The 21,193-nt window shown below is 39.9% G+C and overlaps 1 non-coding gene across 1 annotated transcript; it reads left to right on the top strand.

Annotated features, from left to right (window-relative positions):
* The first annotated feature begins 288 nt into the window (after positions 1 to 288).
* LOC111749894 (U6 spliceosomal RNA) lies at positions 289 to 395 on the top strand. The gene has a single exon (XR_002785067.1). It is a non-coding gene; the product is annotated as a U6 spliceosomal RNA (small nuclear RNA).
* Positions 396 to 21,193: the final 20,798 nt, after the last annotated feature.

Below are 21,193 nucleotides of genomic sequence, written 5' to 3' on the forward strand. Positions count from 1 at the left end.
ATGGCAAAATTGGCACGAAATGAGAGACTGAAAGGGCTGACTCAATAGGGGGAGAGCAAGTGGGAGAAGGGAGTATGATGTATGTAAACCTACATGTGACAGACTGATTGGAATGGTAAATGTTCACTTGAAGCTTAATAAAAATTAATTAAAAAAAAAAAGTACATTACAAATGATAAAGTGGTCAATTCTCCACAAAGCTATAAAAATCCTAAATATCTATGTGCCTATCAACAGAACCTCAAAATACATGAAGCAAAAACTGGCAGAACAGAAAAGAGAAACAGAGTGCTTGCTTTGGCAGCACATATACTAAAATTGGAATGACACAGAGAAGATTAGCATGGCCCCTGCACAAGAATGACAAGCAAATTCATGAGGAATTCCGTATTTTTTCACTTAAAGCAAAATTAAAAAAAAAGAGAGAGAGAGGAACAGAAAGATCCACGATTCTGTTTGGAGACTTCAGCATGCCTTTCTCAACTACCAATAAAACAACTTGACAGAAAATTTCAGTGTTGTTGTTAGGTGCCGTCCAGTTGGTTCTGACTCATTGCAACCCTAAGTACAACAGACAAAAAAAAAAAAAAAAACACTGCCCAGTCCTGCACCATTCCCACAATTGTTGTTATGCTTAAGCCCATTGTTGCAGCCACTGTGTCAATCCATCTCATTGAGGGTATTCCTCTTCCTCATTGACCCTGTACTTTACCAAGCATTATGTCCTTCTCCAGGAACTGATCTCTTCCTGACAACATGTCTGAAGTATGTAAGACACAGTCTCGCCATCCCTGTTTCTAAGGAGCATTCGGCTTGTACTTCTTCCAAGACAGATTTGTTCGTTTTTTTGGCAGTCCACGGTAGATTCAATATTCTTCGCCAACACCACTATTCAAAGGCATCAGTTCTTCTTAGGTCTTCCTTATTCATTGTCCAGCTTTCACATGCATATAATGTAACCGAAAATACCCGGCTTGGTCAGGTGCATCTTAGTCTTCAAGGTGATATCTTTGCTTTTCAACACTTTAAAGAGATCTTCTGCAGCAGATTTGCCCAATGCAATGCATCTTTTGATTTCTTGACTTCTGCTTCCATGGGTGTTGATTGCGGATCCAAGTAAAATGAAATTCTTGACAACTTTAATTTTTTCTCCATTTATCGTGATGTTGCTTATTGGTTCAGTTGTGAGAATTTTTGTTTTCTTTACGTTGAGGTGTAATCCATATTGAAGGCTGTGGTCTTTGACCTTCATGAGTAAGTGCTTCAAGTCCTCTTCACTTTCAGCAAGCAAGGTTGTGCCATCTGCATAATGCAGGCTGCTAATAAGTCTTCCACCAATCCTTAATGCCCTGTTCTTTTTCATATAGCCCAGCTTCTCAGATTATTTGCTAGGCATACAGATTGAATAGGTATGGTGAAAGGATACAACCATGACGTATAACTTCCCTGACTTAAAATCACGCAGTATCCCCTTGTTCCGTCCAAGCAACTGCCTCTTGGTCTATGTACAGGTTCCTCATAAGCACAATTAAGTGTTCTGGAATTTCCATTCTTCGTGGTTATGCACAGAAAATTAGTAAGGATATGTAAGACCTGAACAACATTGTCAACTAATTTGGTATAATTAACATTAATAGAACATTACACCCAACAACAGCACAATATACATTGTCTTTTCATTCCTTTACCAGCATGTTTTGCGGGGCAGAAGTTTTTTTGTTTTGTTTTTCAGAAGTTTTCTGCTTAGCATCATGGCCTCCTGCCCCTTCTACAGAATTCTGCTAATATCTTGAAAAGCAAACCAGTCATATATCAGGCTCAGTTCTCCATGCTTCCCTTCTCACTGGGAACTTGGCACCCAAAGTCTCTAGTTGTGTTTCGTCAGCCCTCTAAAAGTTCCCAAATCTGTGTTGGTTTCTTTGTCCCACAATACAGCTCCTCTGCCTAGGACACCATGAATTCTCAGCTTCTTGCCCTATACTCACAGTCAGCAAACGTCCCGAGGAAAAAAGTGTGTCTGTAGTATGCCAGCTCAACTCTCTGCAGTCCTCCTTTCTCCACACTCTCGGCCCCTGTAGACCTGGCTGCTTCAACAGCTCTATAATGTCTTTAAATAATTTTTTTTTAATTCAGCTTTTCTTATTGTCCTCATTGATAGCAATGATCTTCAACAAGCTACTGCACTAAAACAATAAACAGAAATCACTGTGGATTTTTGCACTGTATCTTTAATTTGTTACAAAAGCAAAAACATATGGGTTTTTGAAAAAGATTAAAATGATTAATAAATGATGTATAATATAATGAAAGGAACCCTGGTGGCTTAGTGGTTAAGAGCTCAGCTGCTAACCAAAAGTTCAGCAGCTCAAATTCACGCGTCACTCCTTGGAAACCCTGTGGGGCAGTTCTGCTGCGTGCTTTAGGGTTGCTACGAGTCGGAACCGACTCAACGGCACCCAACAACAGCAACAATATATGAAAGCTAAAATGTGAAAGAGATTTCCATCAATACATTTCCTGTATTATTTGTATTTTTGATTACTAAATTTTTATTATGCGAGTTCATTATATTTGTTTAAACTATCTGCAATTATAATAGTTACTCAGAACCACAAAGCTTTATGTAGTTGTTTTTCCATCCTATTAGTTGGTCTTTTCTATTGAGAAGTCTGAATTTTCTTAATTTTCTACCTTTTGGAGTAATTCCAGGAGAGTCTTTTATATTTGCTTTCTCTTGGCTCCCTTAGCGCTCTCTCATTTTATGATACTTTATTCATTGATTTTCATTATATCAATAATTAGCATCTTAAATGGTCTCCACTGAAATTGCGTCAATGTCGTTTTTTCATTTTAAGACTAAAAGAATAATTGATTATTGAAGTGATAAAATAATGAAATACCGCACGTACCACTATAAGTCCATAAAAAATAACGAGGTATTCGTTCAGGTGCTTATCACGTTAGTAGGTACTTATTTTGAAGCACATGGTGTTATTCTATTTACAGGGTTTATGCAGCGCAATAAACGCAACTGCAGCCTAAGTTCTTCTATGGCAATTTAATGTAGAATTGAGCTTGAATAGAACTTTATAAATAATAATGTTCCTTTCTTTTCAGCCTTGCCTTTCAGAGAGAAAGCTTAACAATTTTTGCTTATAACTGTGCGCAAACCAACAATAGTTTAAACGTCAAGAGTTGAAGTTATACTGCTGGTTAATAATTAACTCCAAATTCCTGCTAAATTCTTCAGAACATAATTAGATTGATACTCTTAAAAGGCTGTATCTCTCTGTTCATATAGAAGCGAATTATTTTTTCTTTATTGTCCACTTAATACACATGAATTTAAAAAGTTTATCAGAAAACTCTTTCATCAAGGATATAAAGCAACAACTCTTAGCCTCATGTTATTGCTCATTTATAGAATCAAAAATACAAACTGACTTTTTTCAATCCCCCTCCCCACACAAAGAACTTTCCAATCCCTAAGGCTATCCCTACTGCCATACACAAAAACATTTTTTGAGCAGTGCCAACTAAAAACTTATACAGAGCTGGCTAAAATCGTGGCAAACTTAAAGTGTTTTTCTTCAACTATAATAAGAAATCAGGGAAAATTTAGTGGTTTTCCCTATTAATATTTCTCCCTGGTTTTGTGTTTTCCTGAATCTTTAGGAAGATGAACAGAAAATTCCGTCTGAAAGGCTGTGGGAAGACTTCTAAGTTTAAAAGTGCCTGGTGCTTATATTCAAGTGGAGTCCTGTTTGTGAAACAGCCTTGTTCTTCATTCAGCCAAAGAATTCTAGGATTACAAGAGTGTGGTGTGACTGATGACTTTTGTGTGACCTTTCTAGCTATGGTCTCGTAACCCAGGTGATTGGGCAGGACTGCGTGATAGGGTAATTGTGGCCTACCAAGGGGATTGGTCAGTTTTGCCTTAAAAAAGAGCCAATTCCAGAGCAGACAGGAGGATCCTACCACCACCACCAAAGAAGAACAGCCAGGAGTGAGTGGAGAGTGTGTCCTTTGGACCTGGGATCCCTGCACTGAGAAGCTCCTGGAAGCAGGAGACAGAGAGAGAGAGAGAACAAGCTGTAACTCTGCAGATGGTGAGAAGCAGTGGCAGAAGAGACCTGGCAGCAGAGATCGGGTAGCAGGAGACAGCACGGGGGGCTTCCTGGCCCACGGAGAGAGAAAACTGAGTGCCTTTGGGTAGAGGTCAAGGGCCAGGGAGAGGTATACCTGAGAGTACAGCCGGAAAGAGGCTATTCTGATGGAAGAACTGTATCCTGAGTGTTCCTGAGCCTGAACTTTAACTGTTACTTCCCTAATAAACCCCATAATCATGAGTATAGTCTATAAGTTGTGTGAGGCCATTGCAATGAATTATCAGACCCAGCAGAGAAGCAGAGAGTGCTGTGTGAGGGAGGGTCAGTGTCAGAATTAGTAAAGATGGCAGAGAGAGGAGGCTTGCCTGTCCACCTCATGGGAGTCAGCCTTGCGCTGTTGGTTTTGGTTCTCCTTCCCCCTTGTGGGGTTATGGAAGGTCAAACACTACCCCCATGTATTTTTACAGAGACCTTACAAGTTGTCGACTCCAATCACCCATCTGAGGCAAGCCCTCCTCAGCTTGCTCAATAGGTTATCCAGCTGTTGCTTAGGTACTCCCAGTGAGTATCCCAAAGCAGTTTGGGACATCTTTGGATGAAATCTATGTCCTAGGAGCTTTCACTTATTGATTCTCATTAAAATCTTTCAAACTATACAAAATAAATCTAATCTCTCTTCACACACAGCTTTTAAAATATTTTAAGACCTCTATATGCTATTGGACTTGAACTTTCTTTTCTCCAAGTATTCCCCATTTGGCTTAGTTTTGAGTTTTTCCTCCAAATAAATATTTATTTTCATTAGAGTGGAAAGTACTATCTAGTGGCAGAGGACTATTAAAATAATTTTCTCAGTATAACTTCTGAAGAAGCAGATTGAGAAAGCTTTTATGAAAATAAGCCTTGATGAGTGACTAGTAATAGTCCATTCATTCATACGTTCGACTATACAGAACACACCCATTATGTGTAAGACCCTGCAAGGTTCTGAGGATTCAGAAATAAGACCAAACAATCATCTATTGGAACAGAAGAGTGAATGAATAAATGGGCGAATGAGGCACCGCATTTGACCTCACAAAGCTTATAGTCTTGTGAATGCCATTTCAATAAATTTCTTAATATCTTTTGCTCTTAAACAGTCTAGGAATTATCAACCAAGGGTCTACAAATCTTTACATTTAAATCATTAGGCATAATTTATGTCTTATGACTTGTAAATATTTCCACTGTACAGCTCAGGAAATGAAGTAATCAGCTTGATTAAATCTTTGGGTATCCAGCTTACTGAGCTGTGCACATCACTAATGTATCTTCAGAAAATACTAAAATGCTTTTTATTATGCCATATTTGGAATACAATACTCAGCATCTCTCAGGAGTGCCACCTCCTGTGAACAGTACCTGTGTATTTACCCTCTGTGCTTGGTACCAATGAGTTCCAGAAAATGGTTTCCCACAAATCTCCTTATACATATTCTAATTTTAATTTTTTTCAAGTTTAAGGTATTGTACACAAGTTCAAAGAATAATGACTTAACAATTTTTTAAAAGAATACTTTCTTTCCCTACTTGTAATCTCACTGCCCAGATCCATTCACTGTTGACAGTTTAGAATCTATTCTTTTATTCTTCCTGACTTTATTTTAATGTTTGAACATACAGCATGTCATAGAAATATTTCCAAGTCATAACATAAATATTCCTACCCAGTTAAAAAGTAGAGATGAAAACAAAACCCAAGATTCTTGAGCCTTCAACCATCTTTCTACTCATCATTTATGCTGCAGCATTTTCTTTTCTGCTAGTATTCTAGTAGGACTTGAAATCAGTATGGATTGTTTTATATTGGGGGAAATATATATAAGTAGTTGGTGCTCTATCTTATGGTTATCTGGAGTTTTGAAAAGTAAAATTTTGTCAACTATCATGTTGGGCTGAACAACTCCTTAAGTGTGCCAGGCAGTTAATATAGAGAATTTAATTCATTTGCTTCTTCTGAGTTTTGCCATTGAGGTTTCTGTGGGAAAGCTCTCCCTAAAAACACACTTTATTGGCTCTAATTAAGAATGCATCCAGTAGTGTTCTCTCAGGCTTTAGATGCCTGCTGGCTTAATTTTTAAGCTTCTCCATTCTCGATAAAAGTGCTGAATTGAATTTAAAAGTCTATTCTTACAGAATTACCCCTTAGTGTGCACACCACTCCCACATCTACAGAAAAGATTAAAATACTATTTACTATACATGGCAGACATTGTTTTTAAAAATGAGTCTATATTTTAGCAATAATTTTGAAATGAAAGGTTGTTTCAAATGTGTGTTTTTTTTTTACCCAGAACCAGTACAGAAGTTATTATCAGTAGGGTCACAGAATGTAAGAAAATAGATGTTAAAAGTCAGCAAACAGATTCATATCCTTTATTTTCAAAGGTTGGAAAAGTTATAGTTTTTTATTTATTTATTTTTTAACCAGTACGTATATAACTAACCTTGGGATTTTCTCATTAAGCGAACCTAGTTAATTTAACTTTGATTGGACACCATGGGTAGTTTTTCCTTATCCAGTCTTTAACTGGTTCTATTATGGAGAGATGGCAACATTTGTCACCATTACTTACTGGCCCCAAATGGACTTTTTCGGGTTTGGGTTTTAGAAAACTATTCAATGTCATGCAGGCTGATTATATTCTTCTTATAATAAAGGAGGAAATTTTGTATGCCAAATTGTTCACTTAACTATTCATGGAAAACATATTAAGTCCTACTACATGACAGATGTTAGGCTCAACTGTGGTGCTATAAGGTGTTAATAATCTAACTGAGGAAAACTGAAGAATAAAAAGAATTTATGAAACACTAAGGTAGATGCAACAGAGAGGTATAAATTCTGTACAGTGAGGTACAAATGATCCAGCAACCAACTCTGCTTCAGAGAATCTCATAAGGTTTTTAAGAAGAGGTGTTTCTTGACAGGGTCCTGAAAGGTTAAGTAGATATTAGACAGGTAAATGGTAGATCAGTTTGGTAGTGGAAAGTCTTCCTAGGCTTCAGGGACACCTGTGCACAGGGGCAAAAACATGAAAGAAAGAAATAATGGAAAGATCAATGAAGGTTTTTATTAAATTTAGCATTTTCTCTTTCTACTACATTGAAGTATTTATTAGGAGTGATAATGGTGATCCATATTGAGGCATGAAGTCATCTGATTTGTACAAAATCACTCACTATCTGTGATGTGGCAAATAAGCAGTAGTGGCATGTTATGAATTGAATTGTGTCCCCACAAAACGTGTATCAACTTGACTAGGCCATGATTCCCAGTACTATGTGGTTGTCCACAATTTTGTGATCTTATATGATTGTCATATGTGTTGTAAATCCTAACCTCTATGATGTTAATGAAGTAGGATTAGTTAGTTATGTTACTGAGGCAGGACTCAGTCTACAGGATTAGGTTGTATCTTGAGTCAGTCTCTTCTGAGATATAAGACAGAAGTGAGCAGAAAGGAGTGAGACATTATAACACCAAAAAAAATGCACCAGGAGCAGAGCACATCCTTTGGACACAGGGTACCTGTGCTAAGAAGCTCCTAGACCAGGGGAATATTGATGATAAGGACCTTCCCCCAAAACTTACAGAGAGAGAAAGCCTTACCTTGGAGCTGGAGCCTTGAATTGGACTTCTAACATCCTAGGCTGTAAGAAAATAAATGTTTGTTAAAGCAGTCCACTTGTGGTATTTCTGTTATAGCGGCACTATTTTTAGATAACTAGCATGGGGTAAGAGTGCAATAATTTAGGAGAGAAATGATGGTGGCCATTAATAGAATGAAAATGACTAGTAGAGGTCACATTCAGGATATAATTTATAGACAGAACCAACAAGATTTACTGACAAAGCCTAAGAATGTGTCATCTGAAGAAAAGAGAGGAATTAAGCATGGCTTCTAGGATTTGACCTGAGCAAATCGGAAATGTGGTACCATTTCCTAAATGTGGGAAGAGTGCAGGAAGTACAGGTGTGTGTGTATATGCCCATAAACATACTCATTTTAGGGTGGAAGAAAACCAAAAATGCTGTTTGGGACATGGTAAGTGGGTGGTGCAAACAGTTAAAGTGCTGAAAGTTTTGAGTCTACCCCCCCTCCCGAAAAAAAGGCTCCTTGAAAGAAAGTTTGGTGATCTGAAAAATCGGTCTTTGAAAACCTTATGGGACACAGTTCTACTCTGATGCACGTGGGGTCACTATGAGTCTGCACTGACTTCACAGCAACTGGTTTAGTTTTAGATGCATTTGGTGGAGATTCATTAGGCAGTAGGATGTAAGAATATAGTAATCAGTGGAGGGTCCATGCTAGAGATAAAAAAAAAAAAATTAACATCACGGGACTAGATAAGATCAACAAAGGGGTCGGTGTACTTAGAGAAATATCAGGGCCAAGAATCCATCCTCAGGGCTTGCCAATATTTAAAGGCCAGAGAAAGGAGGAGGAGCCAGCAAAAGTGACAAAGCAAGAGCAGCCAGCGAGTGTGATGTCTCTGAACTTGAGTGAAGAAAATCTTTCAAAGAGAATAGAAATGTGTATCCATTTCTACAAGGCTCAGCAAGATGAGGAGAAAGATGTCATCACTGAGTTTGGCAACATGGAGGTCCTTGGTAACCTTGGCAAAATCAATGTTAGTGAAGTAGAGATAATGAGAGCCTCATTGTAAAGGGATTGCAGAGAGATAAGGAAAGTGAGGAAATAGAGACAGAAATGGGGCATTTTGCTTTAAAGGGGAGCAGATAAATGAGATGATAGTTGGGGGGCAATGTGAGTGAAGACAGGAGGTTTATTTTAGGATGAGAATGTTTATTTTAATATTGACACTTGTGTAATTTAAGATGAGAAATATAACAGCTGATAGAAATAATCCAGTGGTAACTGGGCACGTTTTGAATGCAGAAAAGAGGGGATAATTGTTAATGATGTTCATGTGCAGATGAGAGGGAAAGGATCCAGTGCCTGAGTGGAAAGCTTGGCCTTAGCAAGCAGCAGGAAGAGTTCCTCCAATTGAGCTCCAGAGTATTGGATAGATTAGCTACCTGAATACCAAAGTTGCCAAAACAATAACAGAAGTAGTGGTAAAGAGGAAGATAGTGCTAAATCTTCAAGGAACAAGAAGAGTGGCCAGGAAATCAAGAGTTAACTATAGCAAGGAAAAGTAGTAGTAGTATTGTTGTCATTGGGTGCCGTCAAGTTGACCCCAACTCATAGAAACCCTGTGTGACAGAGTAGAACTGCGCCATTGGGCTTTCTTGGCTGTAATCTTCACGGAAGTATATCACCAGGTCTTTCTCCCATGAAGCTGCAGGGTGGGTTTAAACTGCCAAACTTTTGATTACCAGCTGAACATTGAACCATTGCACTACCAGGGCTCCTGAGGAAAAGTAGGAGGGGGGTATAATCTGATGGGTCTTCTAAAGGTGATTATTTTTTTTGAGAGAAGGAGGAGAAGAAATGCGTTGGAAGTAGAAATGAGGAGTAGGTAGGACACTCTGTTCTCTTCCATGCCCAGTGACATCAATCTGAGATTAAAAAAATGAAAAACAACTACCTGAGAAGGATTCAGGGAAAGCAGTATCCTTGGGGTAAAAAAAAGCCAGTTCAATTAGAACAACTAGGTAAATAGAACATTCTCATAAAAGTTGAGAATGTGGGAAATTTTGCTCATGACAGTCTGAGAGTGGAAGAGTTTGGATAGATAGGGAGTGGTATGAAACAGTCTCACTAGGAGATTTAGAACACCATATGGGAATTATATTTTGGAAAATGAGTTTTAAACTTCTGATGGTGAAAGAGGCAAACAGGGATGGAAGGCATGACCGGATTGAGTCTGGTGGTCTTTTAGGAGAAAGTAAGAAATTTGTTTTAGTGACAGTGTCCTTCTTAGGATTAATGTCTCACTGTTGATAGGAAACGGTAGATGATATCATGGTGTGGAAGCATATGCGTGCACTGCTCTAACCTCCCTCCAAGATAGAACTTATGGTTAACTAATAGCCTCTACCTGCCTCATTTTAGCAATCCACTGCAGTGCTCATCCTAGGGTCATGCTCTTCCTGAGCTACTCCAAGGCAGACTGAGCATGCTGGGTGTGATGGTTAATTTCATGTGTCTATTTGGTTAGGTTATGGTTCCCAGTAACTTAGCCAAACACTAGTGTAGTTGCTTTTCTCGAACGTAATCTAATGTACTCACCTTCCATAATGTAACGTGATCAATCAGTTGAAAAGGGAGTTTCCTTAGGATGTGTTCCGTTTCTAGACTATAAACAGATATTTTGGCAGAACTGTCTCTCTCCCTCTTCACTCTGCACTCTTTTTGTTGCACCTGACCTATGGATCTTGGGGCTCAAGCCTGTAGGAGTCTCCAGCCTACCCTATGACCTTTCGGTTTTGGACGTGCCAGCCCCCACAATCACATGAATCAATACCTTGAAAAAAATAGATATATATTCCTTGAAGTAAATAGATATTTTGGCATATACATATATATAGAGAGAGAGAGAGACGTAATACAGATATACAGGAGATAGAGCCAGATACATTTGTCACTGATTCTATTTCTCTAGAGAACCCTAAGACAGTTGGAGTACTAGAGACAGGCCATTCCTGCCCAAAGCAGGATTCCTCTTTGCTCTGAGCCTCCCCATTGGCCTAGTCAAGACTTTCTTAGGGCTTTTTTTTTTCTCTATAGTCTAAAGCTCTTCCTACCCAACTGTCCTTTCTGTTTTTTTTTTTTTTTTCAATTGTACTTTAGATGAAGCTTTACAGAACAAACTAGTTTCTCATCAAAAAGTTACTACACGCTTTGTTCTATGACATTAGTTAACAACCCCATAACATGTTAACACTCTTCCTTCTCAACTCTGGGTTCCGTATTACCAGCTTTTATGTTCCTTCCTGCCTTCCAATCCCTGCCCCAGGGCTGGTGCCCTCCTTTAGTCTTGTTTTGTTCCATGGTCCTGTTCAATCTTTGGCTGAAGGGTGAACCTCAAGAGTGACCTCATTACTAACCTGGAAAGGTGTCTGAGGGCCATACTCTCAGGGTTTCTCCAGTCTCTGTCAGCCCAGAAAGTCTGGTCTTTCTTCCAACTGTCCCTTCTTCCCCCTCTCCCTCCATAGGTGTCAGACCTACCTTGAGGTCTCAGACTCTCCTCCTTGTGTCTGCTCCCTTTCCCTTTTATCTTTCACAGACATTCACCATAATGTATCTCTTTCCTTTCTAACTGTTAGCATCTGCTTCCAGGAGGGCATGAGCTGACACATTTAGAGAGGAGTGAGGAAGATGTGGAGCTGGAAGTAAAGTACGGTGGATTTTGCCAGGAACACGCAGAGCTTGGTAAGCCTTTTCTGAATCTCAATGTAGAGATGTGATCAGTGGAAAACTGGCTTACCAGGAACAATAGAACTCTGGGGATTTCTCTTAAGTCTTGCGTAGGTGGTGTCAGAGCCAGGGTAATGCAAAAGCTTTTCCATCACTGTGTACTTTATTATCTTCCTTGTATGCCAAGTTAGTGATGCTACAAAACAGCAAGGAAGTAAGCAAGAAAATATGTCTTGAAGGCCTACTCTGCGCTGGGCATTGGGCTGAAGGCTTCCCATTCATTCAGAATACTTTTACTGAGTACCAAGGTTCATGGGGCACCATTCTGAGACAATATCAGGGACAACAGTTGATTTTAAAAAATAATTTACATCCTGCCTTGCTTTATAGCAGCACTTTGTCTTCAAGCAAACACGCTCACAAGCTGCCATCTAGTATAAATTCGCTTTGCTCTCTTGCTGACTGGATGCTTCTTGCTTCTCCCAGCTGCATCTCAGTTTTCCTTCTTCAACAGAGCTAACAAAGGGTCTCTTTCTTGCCACTGCATGTTGTGAATGTTTCAAAAACGGCAACATACCCCCAAGACACTAGGAACGCATGGGAATCTGTGCCTTCATCAAAGGAGTGTCTTGTGTTGTCCACTTCACGGGGGGTCCCTGCCAACAGGTATTTCTGCTGCTTTCCTAGTCCACAGCCCAGCCTGAGTGAAGGCAAGAAAATGTTAAGCCCCTAACTCATGAGAAACAGAGCTGTGGGCTCCAGGCTCCTTTGAACTCTTGACTCACTTATTTGACTTGTCTCTGCACTTTTCTGGGTTAGTGGTTGTTTAAAATTTCAAACCTCTACACCCTTTTATTCTTCCCCTTAATGAAAGGCTTAATTAAGAGCAAAATGTGTCTTTGCCTCATAAACACATTTTAGAAGTTAACAGGAGTCCCTGGCCCCTGCTAAATGCTAACCAAATGCGTTAAAATCAGCAGTTTAAGCATACCCATAGAGACAGATGGAGGATGGGGAGGGAGGGGATTGAGGGAGTGTCTCACAGCTGGAAAAACCAGCAGGAAATCACGTTATTGGAGACTTGAGAGGAAGAAAACATCAAAATAGGAAAACAGAGACAGAGAGAGAGAATGAATGCATGGGAAACCAGTTCAGCCAGGTCACAGAACTAGTAAGGGGATACAGCTACAGCTCAAGGTAGATAAAATTAAGAGTAATTACTTTTTTTTTTTAATTACTTAGAATTGTCTAATTAGACAAATTCTTTTACTGTAATTAAATATTAATCCACTAAGTGCTTATTATTGTAACTCCTGTGCATGTGTGCAGTAGTGTTATTCAAAAGTTTAATGAACTCACTTCTAAACACATAGAAGTCTGTTTACTGTGGGCATTAGACATAAACTTGCAAGAGTCAGAGAGTTGTTGATAGCCTTTTCGCTAGATATGCCACTCCTGGGAACAGAGGGCAAGAAAATGACATATAAGTGAAGGTAGATGTTCATATCAGTATTAACTCTAAAAGCAAAAGCTTGTCAAACAATGACAATTGTTTTAGAAATTATATAATGCTAACACAAGAAAATATTATGAAGACTATAAATGTTTTAGAAATTAATTTTTGTGTTACATGATGTTAAATGAGTCTTTTCCTATTGTCTTCTGAATTTTAGCTGAATTGAAAATTCAATAGATTGTAACACTAAAGAAAAGTGCTAGTTTTATCCATGTTAAGAATGGCAGAAATAGTCCAGTGATTATCAAAATCTGTCACCCACTTAATAGGTTCAGTAAGGGAAAACTTGGACTGGGTTTTTAAGGGAAAACTAACCAGTTGCCATCAAGCTGATTCCGACTCATGGCAGCCCCACCTGTATCAGAGTAGAACTGTGTACGGTAGTTATCAATGGCTGATTTTTTTGGAGTAGGTCACCAGGCCTCGCTTCTGAAGTGCCTTCGAGTGAGTTTGAACCTCTAACCTTTCAGTTAGTAGCCAAGCATGTTGATCATTAGCACCTCTCAGGGACTCCAAAGAGAAAACTGAAAATTCCAATAGGTGATAGAAGAGACTTGGTAGGAGAGTTTTTTTCTGAGGTGAAAAGTGCCATGGCTTTACCTCCCTCTTCTCCTTGGGGAACAGAGAGGGTGCTTCCCCTCAGAAGTTGTTGAGAGGGGTCTAAAAAAAGGTCTATAGGGTAATAGCCCTGTGTGAAGGAAGGTTGGTATTCTCACTGTGTGTAGATGTTTGCTGACAGACAGCCACTTATGGGCCCAATCCAGTGCAGCCACCTGAGTGAAGAGGGGTCAGAGAGTTCTCAGGAGAGCTTGACACGTGTCCACTGAAATCTCACATCTACCATTCATCTGGAGAATTCTGAAGGCAAGCATCTTGCTGGAGCAGCATACGATGGCAAGTCAACAATGATTGTTGAATAACAACAACAAAAAAAAACCAAACCCAGTGCCATCGAGTCGATTCCGACTCATAGCGACTCTATAGGACAGAGTAGAGCTGCCCCATAGAGTTTCCAAGGAGTGCCTGGCGGATTCGAACTGCCAGCTCTTTGGTTAGCAGGCGTAGCTCTTAACCTCTATGCCACCAGGGTTGAACAACAAGGATGCATAAATTCTGTGAGCAGCAAGTGTATGCCTGAGCCATCTGGAAAGTACTCTGGCCAGAAGTACGAGACGATGGGTTCACCACTAGCAGTAGCAGCAAAAAGGAAGTAGGTATAGGAGATTAGCTAGCTAGAGAATGCAGTGCCCTTACTGGGTAGAATATGGCGTTCCAGGACAGCCTTCAAGGAATTCACAGATGTTCCAGCCGGAAAAAAAGAAAAGCCAGCATTTAAATATCTGTCATGGAAAACATAAATAACTACAAGAGAAATACGAACAGCATTAACTAATTAAACTTTATTTCTTCTGGTCTTCTTTTTTTTTTTTTTTCCCATCCTCCAATCCTGCAGAATTTAGAAGGATATAGGAAAGAAAGAAAAAAGATCGAGGAATAGTAAGAAAGAATATCTTGCCACCTGCCCCACTGCAGATCCCCAAGCCACAACTCAGGCCTGCTGGAGGGAGGGGAAAAGGTTGATTGGATGTGAGATTGAATTTGTGATTTTGACTGGCCTGGATCTGACTTTAAAAAAAAAAAAAGAACCAATAGTCTTAATTACCCTAAATGACACCCGTTTCTAACTGAAAGTACCTGGAAAAACTATGGGGTATCCTCAGACATATTTAGAGGTGGGAAAGTCAGCACTGCTCTTGCCTTTTAAAAGTCCTAATTAGTAAAAGACTTTTTATGTTTGTACTCTCGTTGAGTACACATTTCCTGTCTTTTTTTAAGTTAATGTTCTTTTTTTGCCATCAAACATTTATTTTTCTTACCTATTCAGCCAGTGGTGCCATTTCCTGAAGGTCAGCATAGCACCTCAAAGGCTTCCTTGGCAGTACAAGCAGTTAAGCACTCTACTACTAGTCAAAAGTTTGGAGGTTTGAACCCAACCAGAGGTGACTTGGAAGACAGGCCTGGCAGTACACTTCCAAAAGGTCACAACCTTGAAAACCCTTTGGAGCAGTTCTACTCTACATACATGGGCTGTCCATAAATCAGAATCAACTATGTAGCAACTAACAGTAGCAACATAGCTTGTCTTTAAAAAAACAACTAGATAGCGGCTCAAAAGTTACCCATGCAAGTGAAACCATGGGCTCAAAGGAAAGACCTGTAGCCTTAAACCAGCCACTCACAAGGCTTCATTTAGCCAAATGTTTTTTGCCTATGAAGACAGCTGACTCAAAGGTTGGAGCATGGAAAATGGGTAGAAGAAGATAAGGATCTTTGTCAAAGGCAAGAAGGGATCATTGTTTAGGTTTGGATACGGGGTGGGGGAATCTTAGAACTTTCCTCAAAAAAAAAATCTTAGTTTTGTCTCTGGGAACAATCTCACTAGCACTGGTCACAGGTATGTAAAGTAAGAGTCTAAAATAGAACCAAGAAAGAAACAGAAAATGCTCCAGGGTGTGTTGAAAAACTGCCTTGCCAAGCTCCATAGAGCATCGGTATATCAAATGAGCCCTCAAGGTCCAGGTCTGTCAACTCCACTCCCTTCAGAAGGAATGGGTCCTTAAAAATGCATCTATGCCATATTTAAATGAGGAAAACCTATCAGCCTCTCTTCAGAATTTACAGATGGAAAATAGCTGAGGGTTTTTCTTAGTGAAAATGACAAATAGCAGAGTTTGTCATTTGAGATATGCCATTACCTAAATCTGACTGAAAGGAAGGTGATTTGCATCAATTAATTGACTACGTTTAAAGTTTATTCTAATTTCCCCCAAACCACAAGAACCTCCATCACCCAATATTATAGGCAAGCTGCAGGCCTAAAAGAAAGAGGGGGGCTTTCTGTAGGGTCTTCACAGTGGCTGTGTTGCTTTCTTTCTCCTTCCATAGGGAACTGGGACAGAGCTTGTCTCAGAGAAGGAGGGGAGCAGGTTATTAATGTGCTTATACGGATGAGCTGGTAACTCTGGTGGTGTAATGGTTAAGTGCTACAGCTGCCAACCAAAAGGTTGGCAGTTCAAATCCACCAGGCGCTCCTTGGAAACTCTATGGGGCAGTTCTTCTCTGTCCTGTAGGGTCGTTATGAGTCAGAGCTGACTCGACGACAACGGGTTTTTTAGGGATGGGCATGGGGTTAACAACAACATATACAGCCTTTACTGAGCATTTACCATGTGCCAACGACTGTCCTCAGGATTTGATATATTACCTCACTGCATCTTCATAACAATCATATGTGAAGGAGGGTACTTTTACTATCCCTAATTTGAAACACTGGTGGTATAGTGGTTAAGTACTATGGCTGCTAACCATAGCACTTAAGTTTGAATCCACCAGGCGCTCCTTGGAAACCCTATGGGACAGTTCTATAGGGCTGCTATGAGTCAGAATCGGCTCGATGGCAAGGGGTTAATTTACAAATGGGTAAGCTAAGAAAAAGGAGCCCTGCTGGAGTAGTGGTTATGTGTTTGGCTGCTAACTGACAAGTCAGTGGTTTGAACCCACCAGTTACTCTATGGGAGAAAAATATGGCAGTCTGGTTCCGTAAAGTTTTACAGCCTTGGAAACCCTATTGGGCGGTTCTATTCTGTCCTATTTGCTATGAGTCAGAATCCACTCAACGGTAAAGGCTTGGTGTTTGGTTTTGGTTAAACTAAGAAAAGGGAAGGAATAAAACGATTAATAGGTAAAGAACTGAGGGAAGGAAACCAAAGAGACACACATTGAACTATAGAAAGTTAAATCTAGAAAGTGCCATGGAAATCATTTAAGCCAGTGGTTCTCAAGCAGGGGTGGTTTTGTACACCAGGGGATATTTGGCAATGTCTGGAGACATTTTTCATTGTTACTACTGGGGTAAGGGGACAGTGCTATTGATACCTGGTGAGTAGAAACCAGGAATGCTGTTAAATATCCTACAATGCACAAGATGGGCCCCTACAACAAAAATTATCCATCCCAAAAAGTCAACAGTGTTGATTAGACAGATCCATAAAACAAAACAAGACTAAAGGAGCACACCAGCCCAGGGGCAAGGACTAGAAGGCAGGAGGGGACAGGAAAGCTGGTAACAGGGAACCCAAAGTCAAGAAGGGAAGAGTATTGACATGTAGTGGGGTCGGTAACCAATGTCACAAAACAATATGTGTACTGTTTAATGAGAAGCTAGTTTTTTCTGTAAACCTTCATCTAAAGTGCAATTAAAGAAAAAAGAAGTGCAGCCAGAGTTTTCCTTGGAAGTGAGGATGGTGAGACTTCATCTCATGTACTTTGGGCATGTTACCAAGAAGGACCAGTCTCTGGAAAGGGACATCATGCTTGGTAAGGCAGAGGGTCAGCAAAAAAGAGGAAGACCCTCAATGAGATGGAATGACACAATGGCTGAAACAATGGGCTCCAACATAGCAACAATTGTGAGGATGCTGCAGGACCAGGCTGTGTTGTGTTCTGTTGTATGAGTCGGTGGCTCTGAGTCAGAACCAACTCGATGGCACCTAACAACAACAACCTAGAAAAAGCCACCAGCCAAATCTGGTTGAGGCTTAGTGCAGGGCTGGGCATGGCTGGCACAAACCACCAGGCAAATCCTCCAGCCATGCTTCTCTTGGGATTGGTAGAGCCCTAATGGAATGGAGGGATGTTCTGTACATTTAGAGAGGCAAAGCTGGAGACACCATATAAATACACACTCTCCCGATGGATCGAACTGCTGTTTACCATCCTCCTGGAGATTAAAAAAAAAAAAAAGTCACTGAGGCCCCCTGGTGGGTGTGCTAAAGAAAATATCTGAGCAGCTAATTCAAAAGAACACGCTTTTGCTCTCATCACGTGTGAGGCTGGAAGCTGCATTTTTCTGATTACACCACATCTTATCCACTCTCTTGTTGATGCCAACCCACATTTCTCCTCTATTAGAATAGAGGCCATTTTTTATTCTAAGCAGCTTTTCTAAAAGTTTTTTTTTTTTTTTCCTTTTCTTTGTCTTTTTTCTTACAGATGCTCAGTCTGAGCAGAAAGCTTTCTGATATTAGCTCTGAAAGTAATGTCAGGCCTTCTACACCTGGTAACCCTGTGTTTTCCCCCTGAAGCAATACTGAGCATAGCAATTTGAACCAATAGAGATCTCCTTCCCAATACTGTTAAGGATGTGATAAGTTATTCAGGGGAGTCTTCTCAGAAAATAATAAAAAAAATCCCCAAACCAAACCTCTGCAGATATTCAATGTGACCCTTGATGCTAAGTTTAATTTCTTGAGGGAATTTTGGACACCATGAACAGCTAATAGGTCTGTATTCTTTTCTTCCAGATTATTTAGGATGCCATTTTATGCACAAGGCAGGCTAGGTGTTACAGCGGAAATGTGATGGCCTAGCATTGCAACAAAATTCATTTTTTTAGAAGAAAAGCAAGCTATTAGGCAAGAGAACAACAAAACCACTGGTTGAAATTGCTATCCCTACATAAATAAGAGATGAAAGAAGATTAGTAAGTAATTCTACCAAGCTCTTATCCTTGAAGCACACCAACTGCGGTATCTTCAAGAGCTTCGTTCCACAGGTAGGGATGAGAATAAAAAGAAGGCACAAGCGAGTAGCTTGATTTAGGTATTTACAGTTATCACCAGCTAACACTTACACAGCATAAACAATGAGCTGGAGGCTGTGTTAAGTACTTTATACATCATCATATTTAATTCTCCTAACAGGTACGTACTATTATTATCCTCATTTCAGAGAACAGGCACAGAGAGGTTAAGAAACGTACTAAGGTAACTAGCGAGAGTGTTCATAAATATTTCTGTTCTCATAAATACTTCTGTTCTCCTCGATACGTTATAGAATTACACTTCCACCACCTTTGAAATGAGGCATGGCCTTGTGACTTGCTTTACCAAGGAAATGGGTAGATAAGTGACTCCATAACCTCTAAGCGGAATCTTTAAGGGCCAGTGCTTGATTTTCCATGTTCTCTTTGTCCTGACCTATGATCACTAAAGTATGTCCGGGGATGGAGCCTGCATTAGCCTAGAGCCCTGAGTAACTGCAATGATGTGACCCCCAATGCCCCCCAGAATGTTTTCTCCTTTTTGAAAATGGGCAATAGAGAGCTTAACATAACTAAGGCCATGATAAGCCTCTAAGTTGTTCTGCCTCTGCCTTCCTCCTTCGCATACCTCTGTTAATGACTTTGTTTTGACCAAATGTTAACGACTTTGTTCAGTGTTTTAAACTGATGCAAATAACCTTTTGTTCTGTCTGGACTACCTGTGGCATACAACCCCCACAGGAAAGTTGGAGCCCAGGTATCAGATATGTATATCTTTAGCCTAATAAAGAAATGTCCAGCGGGGACTACAAAGACACCTGTAACCCTTGTGAGATTCCATATGAGCTCTAATGTAAAACTGCTCTTTGGGACTCCATAGAGACACGCTGTATTGCTGCTGGGTCCCCGGTGACGCATGCATCTTCTTAATAAACTTTCTCACTCTTTCTGACTTGGAGCATGTTTCATTGGCTTGACTGCTCCAGGGCACGGACCCTAATCGGGTGACAGTGATCACAGACCTCCTTTCAAGCTCTCTGGGACATTTAGCATGAGCACAAAAGAAACCTGTACTAACCCTCTTTACTTGAAGCAGCTTTTCTAAAAGTTTTTGTTTTCTTTTTTCTAACCAGTGCTCAGTTTGAGTAGAAAGGTTTCTGATATACAGTGGCATCACTAGGGAGGTTCAGGGGATGTGGACCATACCAAGTGACACTGTCAGCAGGAGTGACAGCAAAATGACTATTTATAAAATTTTTGTGCAGTGTTTCAGCAGAAGTTTCTTATTTTTTATAAAAATATTCCTGTACTTAGCTATATGCCAAGAAATTTGGAAGACAACTACCCAGACATCATGGTTGGTAAAATAGAGGGTCAGAGAAAAAGAGGCAAAGCCTCAAGGAGATGGACTGACACAGTGACTGCAACACTGGGCTCAAGCATAACAATTGTGAGCATGGCGCAGGACCAGGCAATGTTTCATTCTGTTGGACATAGGGTCGCTATGAGTTGGAACCAACTTGAGGCACCTAACAACAACAACAGATAGTTATAACAACAACAACAGATAGTTATAACAACAAAAGCATTTTTCTGTAAGCCCAGCTTACATGTATCAACATATCTACAAGGCTAAAACTCTATGCTAATTTACTTTTTGAACATTCTAATGTGCCCCCTCAGAGCTGTCTTTATTACCCAATTACAATGATAATCTGAATTTTGTGGCCATACTACAAGCATGCTCTATTGTTTTCATTGCTGCTGGTGTTTTTATAGTCCACTGATTTTGTCAAATTTTCTGGTGTTTCAGCTACAATATTGTGGTAATTAGTATCTGTGGAATCTTTATCAATAATTTTCTTGAGAGTGAAGTAATAATTGGAGGAAAAGAGGGAGAAAACTAAAAAATGGCTTTCGCTCAGTTACTCATAACATTGTAATCCAATGTAGAAAGATTTTAAAAAACAATTTTGTTGTTAGTATTCGTATAATCTAAGGAACATTGCATCTAAGCAATTTACAGCTATATCACATATTATTCTATGATTAAAATTGATAATAAACATTACTAAGGATTCTGTACAGTTTGGTATGGGAAGCAGTCCATGAGTAACACCGTGAGTTACCACACCAGATAACACCAACACCAGTGATGCCACTGCTGACATAAACTCTGAAAGTAATGTCAGCCTTCTACAACTGGTAACCCTGTGCTCTAGAGTTGTCTACTGGGGAGTAGTTACAGGAGCGCATGCCAGCCTATTATGGCTGGTACAGTCTATGGTACAGCTGGTATTTGAACACAAGCAGTCTATCTCCAGAGTCCATACTCTTAAGTATGCTATACTCCCTCCCAAGTGTGTAATATTGCCTTTACTCTCAAGGAGCTACCAATCTATTGCAGAAAATGGACACACACTATGAAAGCAGCCAAATAAGAGTGCTAAGCAATACTTGATGGATTGAGAAAATGGGGCACAGACTAAGTAAATGGAAGTTCAGATAATGGGAAGAGCAGAGTATCCAGGTGATTAAGTCTAAGCTGATTAGGTTGGAAGAACAAGAAGCCTATTCTGATTGTTGTTGTTGTTGT

The sequence above is a fragment of the Loxodonta africana genome, chromosome 9 (genome assembly GCF_030014295.1).
Source record: "Loxodonta africana isolate mLoxAfr1 chromosome 9, mLoxAfr1.hap2, whole genome shotgun sequence".
Lineage (NCBI taxonomy): Eukaryota > Metazoa > Chordata > Mammalia > Proboscidea > Elephantidae > Loxodonta > Loxodonta africana.